Source organism: Centruroides sculpturatus, unplaced genomic scaffold (genome assembly GCF_000671375.1).
Source record: "Centruroides sculpturatus isolate CEXI.00-Female unplaced genomic scaffold, Cexi_2.0 scaffold1149, whole genome shotgun sequence".
NCBI lineage: Eukaryota > Metazoa > Arthropoda > Arachnida > Scorpiones > Buthidae > Centruroides > Centruroides sculpturatus.
This window is the reverse complement of record NW_019385309.1, coordinates 273,558-280,603: the sequence shown is the minus strand read 5'-3', so window position 1 is coordinate 280,603 and position 7,046 is coordinate 273,558.

The following is a 7,046-nucleotide window of genomic DNA, read 5'->3' as shown; positions in this document are numbered from 1 at the left end:
CATAGATTTTCTCTTAGCAACATCAGTACCTGCCCTCACTGCGAGATGGAAGATGGGAGCAGACATTATATTTTTGAGTACCCTATCACAGAAAAAGAAAGACTGGAGTTAGAACTGATTACTCGCAGGAATGGAGGAGGCTGGCTATGAACTTATGCAACTGCTGTGAACTTATGCAACTGCTGTGAACTTATTAAAAATGAAGAAGCCTTTAGTGCCTTTCAGTAACTTGTAAGGAGATACTACACTGCTACATCAGTCAGCTAACTTTTCCGGCTTGTTATCTTCTTGTACACTGTTGTAATTTACTTTCTGGATCCTGAGCGAGGCGATCGGCCCTTAACGTGTTTGTCTCATGCCGACACCTCGCGAGGCAACATGTATAGACTCTATATACGCGTCATCTCCGGTTATCTATAACCTACTGTTATTGGTATTATATAAGTAGTGCTCCCTTATTGTGTTATTTTGTATTCTTGTTAGCATTACCCTAGTAGCAATGGTTGCTATGTTTCGTGTCTTTGCTACTTCTACTCTTTTATTGTGTATTTTATTATTACACCTATCGACAAACTTGTTTATTACATCTACTTTTAAGGGTAAGAAAATAGGCATTAAGAGACCAGATAATCCATTGACTCTGCTCGTAATTCGACGAAGAATTTCTACTTTTTATTTATTAAAGTTTTTGATTAACTCGAAAGCTTCGCGTAAATACTACTCTTCCCTATGTGCCTTAGAAAAGTTTTAAAATTAACAATAGGAAATAAATTTTATAGTTAATAAGGAAACCGTGTTTTTAAACTTCTTTTATTTAACTGACACGACACACTACTTGTAACCCAAATAAAACGTATCGAGTAGTAGAACTATATATTTACTAACTTTACATAAATTTGCATCTTTATTTTTATTTGTTAAATACAGAAGAATGATGAAAGCCTGTAGAAATTACGACTTACCAACTTTTAACGTAAATTATTGGCTTCGATAGGATTTCGGGCAAAAACATCATAAGATATTTTTTAATGTTAAATCTCGTGATAAAGCTGAAAATTTTCATTCATGATAATTTTACATTGCCACAAAAGTTGCCTTTTCTCAGCCAAAAAAAAAAAAAAATTAGATATTACAAAAATAATAAAAAATTCAGCAACGAGTTGTGTAATTTTCTTGGCCGTTACGAGATTTTGTTTACAAATAACTTTTTTAATCTTAATTATAAAGAATAAAATTTGTTAAGAGATTTTATCATACAAAACTTTTTATATTATTAATTATTACAAAATGGAAAAACGCTTAACTTTTTAGTGTAGAAATGAGTTTTTAAAAACATATCGTAAATGCTAATAACGAGTAAAATCGTCATTAAGTCAGATTCCTCTTGAGATATGAAAAGTGACTTCCCCTCTACTTCGTCAAATTAAAAAATCTTGAGAGTTTTAATAATAACTCAACATTCGCATAACATAGAAACTTCGGGGTAGAAAAATCAGATAGAGCATCAAAAAGTACTCTCAGTAGAGGCCTGTCTAGAATCGCCGGATAAGTTATAATCATGTTCCGCATTGAATAAATAAAATTTCATCGAGATTGGTTAAGTAGAAATTGAGAAAATTCTTTACTTTTACCTTCTTTTTTTCCAAAGTCGAGTTTTAAAGTAAAACAAACTTTCTTCCTTCACAATGTGGCGGCTTGTTCTACTTTGAAGCAATTTCCAGTTTCAAATGGTCCGCGGCATCTCGCAGTGAGGGCAGGTACTGATGTTGCTAAGAGAAAATCTATGGAGGTATACCATGATTGGTAAAAAATTGCGAATTAAGATAATCAATTTTAATGAGAGGAAAGAACTAATGAACTATGGTGTGATTCCCGTTATCCCAGTCGATCTGCCACTCTTTGATAAGATCTTCGCAGAGAGCTTCTTTAGTGCATCATTGATCGATATTTTACTGTACTGGATTGGTAGCTCGGCGTTGGTGGCTGCGCTCTTGACAATGCAGTCGGCATGCTCGTTGCCAACAATGCCTGTGTGCGAGCGGATCCAGCGGAAAAAATACTTGTTATTAGAATGGGGAAGATAAAATGTATGTTTTCAACCAAAGAATGATAAGTATTCTTATGAATGAGATAAAGTGCCGACGCACTATCGGAGGCAATTGTGATGTGTTGACACTGATAATGGTGGTTGCTCCACTCGACGGCCCGGAAAATAGCGTATAGTTCTGTTTGAAAGACGGAACAAAAAGGGTTTAATCTGTAAGTCCTGTTCACTGTTTCATTGTCATTTTCATAAACCACTAAACTTCAACCAATTTGTCCGTCATGCCGGACCCGTCTGTGTATATTGTAATATTCTGGTCAGGAGGAATGTCGCCGCAGTAAAGAGTAGGATGAGGAATGAGAGAGCTTGGGTCTCTTGTTCCAGAGTAGGGGACCTGGGTCTAAATGTCTTCATTAGTGAATAAGTTATTTTCAATCTGCAGGCTTTCTCACCATTTGACTCTTCAAATCTTCTGATGTAATAGAATGACTTTATCGATGGGGACCTGCCGGGCTTAAATTTTTACAGTTGAAATCCTTCTATTGTCTCTAATAACGCATATTTTAAAATCATAGATCCCTTCATTACGGTACTATCGAAAGTATGGGCGCCGCCATCTTTTTCTTTCTTTTACTGTCGTTCATAAATGTCTACAAATGGCAGCGCACTTACGTAAAGCGGAGACGCAGAATGACCGTTACCTTTCTGCCCATAATCCGAGATAACTCGAGCTGCGGGTACGCTGCGCAATCCAGAGCCAACTGTGCATTACTTTTGGGACAATCCTCGTATTATTATTTTGTTAGTTAAATACAGGAGTATTTTAAACTACATTAAAAATAGCGTGTGTAAAATACCCTTACCACGTCTACTTTTTTATGCAAGTTAATGTTTTCTTTCGAAGTGTGTAGCTTTTATTATAATCTCATTCTACTATATTCACAATCTGTATTTATCATTGGAATGTGTATTACGTATGTTAATCCATTTCTGCTTTTTGTGCACATACAATTTATTCTATGAGAAATACTGGTAAAGCAATCATTTGGAATCTTTTTCACTTGCTGTGAAAAAAATTTTTATCTACATAATTAACAAAAATTCATTTGAATACGAATCATTACAAAAATTTGAATTTAAATTTTAATGGCGAAAATAAGTGAAAAGTAAATTGTTACCAGAGTCTCTTCAGCCATCGGTCATATCGACCGATGTTACCGCTTCACGGGACGTGGATCCAGATGTTAAATTTTGGGAAGCGTGTTCGAGTTGTGAATAATGTTGTTTATGCCTAGCGGTGTCGAGGCACTTGTAAATAAAGGTGTTGTTTATAATGCACGTGAATTGAAAGATTGGTGATTGGGTGCGACGAACGAGTCGTTGTTTGAACTGTGTGTTTCAGCGTGAGGGATGTTGTTGTTTATGTGCGTGGATGTGAATTACTAAACTAGTGTGAGTACGACAAGGGGACAAAAATGAAAACCCCTTGTCTTCTTATCCTAAATTAGTAAATATATGTATGACAAGAGGAAAAAACAAACGAAAAAAACCTCTTGCCTTCTTATCCTACGTTAGCAAACTGAAACTAAAACCTTAAATTTAAATGTTGTTAGTATGACAAGAGGAAAAAAACAAACGAAAAAAACCTCTTGCCTTCTTATCCTAGGTTAGTAATATCCTTCAGAAATAGCAAAGGAAAAAGTCGTTCGCATCTCTTACGAAGCGACGCTTTTTCCTTTGCATCCTTGCCCACACCGAACGAGAGGATCCCACTCGTTGGAAAAGGGAGGAATGATCGAAACATTCCTCCCCTCCCAGTGCGTCAAAGATGATGTCGTCAACATGGAGACATTTCACCTTTCGGAACACGTCCGAATGGCGAAATGTCTCCTCTCCGTTCAACGCGGAACAGAGAATGCTGTCGACATCCGCTATTCCCGAAGGCGATCCCGTGAAGGAAGAACCCCTTCCGCAATCGATGGAAGAGAGTTCCTCTCCCCGCTCAAAGGGGGAAAAGACCCTCTCTTCATCGATTGCGGAAGGAGAACGCCCTTCACACTTCTTCATCTTCTTGGGCCGCAGCCAACGCCAAAACCGCCAGCTCTTCATTCTGTAAAGAAACAAAAAAATATATATATATTAATGGGATGCGGATATACTTAACGCAGAAAAAGCTCAAGATTATACTCACGTCGGATCGGAATTCGTGTAACTCGCGTTAGACCCTACCGGAAATTGCTAGAAGGTTCCAACTGCATTTACAGTAGAGACGACCGACCCGGAACGAATAAACTCTCTTGCGTGTAATTTGTATTTATTTGTACGACAGAAAAGTAAAGACAAGACAGAAAAGTAGCCATGCGAAAAAGGCACTCGTACTCGATCTCGAGCCCAAGTCGTAACGAGTGTTTCGTTCTAGAGCAATTTACCCTAACGTGCGTCACCTAACCGCAACGATGGCATTTAAGAGAGTTTCGTGCGAAGAAATTCCGTACGAGAGTCGACGAAAACACAAGACGTGCCCGCAGCCGGGACACGAACGTTTAAGTGGCACAAAGCATTTGCAAAGGGTTACGTAAGTGTGGAAGATGGACTGCACTCGGAAAAGACCGCGTTGTGGAAAGAGACAAACAGCTTAAGGAAAAGAATTCTTTGTGTCCAGCCTGTATAGATAACTGTTAAGTGTATTAGATTGTGTTTTAAGTCGCACAGCTGCAGATAATTTAATTCTCGCAAAGTAAGCCATTGAAAAGCGTTGTAACTAATACGTAGATTCAATGGAGAAGTCGGAGGTGAAAGGGCGAAATTTTTGACGTCCCGGATGTGTCGAAGGAACGTGTCATGCTTCAGAATGCGGTCTCCGTGTATCCTTCGGTCCATCCGGTTTCGAGTGTATATTTTAGTTAAAATTACGATACGCAATTCGTATTTAGAGTTAGTATTAAATAAGTTTTAATCGAATTTCTATAAATAAGATATTTGCAAATAATCCTTATTCTTTCACCGTGTTTATAAAATATAATCTAAATTAATTAATTACGAAAATAAACCAATGAACAAATACTTAATCCTTTGCCTCCGTCGTTTTCGGCGCTTCGGTCGCTTTCCAATGTGGCGGCTCGTTTAAAAGTCGAAAGAGGTGCGTTTCGGATGGTAATTCAAACGAAAAACACAAGCGACGGCAGATTTAAACGCAAATATGCAAAGTCCGAGTCGGCCGATGTCGTCTCCGAAAGTTGGACTAAACGAAACGAAAATAAAATCTTACAGCTAGCTAAATTCTAATTAAAATCTTACTTGGTGTAATGTCGGCGTCCACAAGTCTTCTTAAAACCACGTAAAAAAGGCAAAAAACACAGAAAAAAGGCAAAAAACACAGCAGAAACAAGAGCAAAGAGCGCACACGTCCGTCCGGCAAGCGAAAAACGTGCAAAGTGACGCAAAATCGTGTTGCAACAATACGCGTTTCCATAGAAACGGCAATTGTTGCGAGATTAGAAAGCTCGCAACGAATTCGAATGCGATTGACGTCACGGATTCTTTTTGAATTTTAAGGCTAAATATCTGCATTTTTCACGTTTCTATCCCCCGAGTGACGACGGATTGGGATCGAGACTCTCCCTACCGCCCTCCGCCTTCGGTTTCCATTCTCCACAAGGGGTTAGAAGCGAGATTTTCTAAAATCGAACGTCATCTTTACCTCGCCACCCCCAAAACTAGAAGAAATCCTCCCTCTCCTTCGTCCGGTATTTTCCGACCAAGTTTCCGATTGACCGACAGCGCAATTTTTACTGAATTTCGTAATATTTCGTTTATCCGACGCCATTTTAAGAGCGCTTACCTGACGTCATCGGTTATATTAAATATGCGTGTTATAGTTTAGTTACGTAAACGTTAATTAGTATATTAAATAAGCAAATTTTATGAATTCACCCGACCGATAGAAAATATCGTGTATGTATTTTACACGAAACAATCAAATATAGATCTTTCTATATTCAAACTGAGAAGAAGATCGTTCGTTTCAAGAAATGTAACTGTTTTTTATTTAAAAAAAATCTATCAATAGCAACTAACAAATTCGAATTTAAAACGGTTCGAACATTTGGTTAAAAAATCGAAATATATAAGAATATTTATCACAATGTCTGAAATGAAATGCTCTCTCTCTTTCCACCGCGGGAGAATTTCGACAAATTTCTTCTTAGTGTGCGTTGCCATGACGTACCCTAACTGTGTACAATATTTCACCTGTTTAGGTTCAGCGGTTTGCTCTGGGCGATGATGAATCAGTGACTCAGTCAGTCAGTCAGGACAAGTAATTATATATATAGTATTTAGATAATTTTATAAAACATATATCGAAGTTGAAGTATGACTAAATATTTAATTTAAACACATCACATCCTATTTTCCGAGCATTAACTATTTAAAAATCTTCCTCCTGATCGGAATTTTCAACTCTACAATCTTCTTGTCTACAACTGTCTGTCTTCATTTCGGATGATTTTATTGCGACTTCATTATCCAAATCAGAACCATTGCGTTTCTCTACTAAAATACTTGTCATCAGTACACTCAAGACGTTTCGATAGAGAAATAATGAAAGATTATTAGAAACTGGAGCGAAGCAGAAGATCAGGAATAACATCTGAAAAATAATTTCTTGAATGTGAAACGAATAGAATTCGGCGTGAAGTACAAGGTGGTCATAATTAAAGTTTCTCTATTCAGAGCACTGTGTAGCTATAACCAATAAGCGAATTGACACCAAAATTTGTATACACATAGAAAGGACGCAGAAAGAGATTTTGCAAAAAGATTTTTAATTCAAAAATCAAAATATCCGTTGGAGCACTTTAAAGGAAAAATACACTAAAAACAACTAAAAATGAATTTATTTGTTCCGTAAAGGACATGCCTTCTACAGAGGCTATTTATTGCTGTCAGTAATGTTATTCTATGTGTGTCCCGTTGTTCAGGTATAAAATTTGAAGGCGAT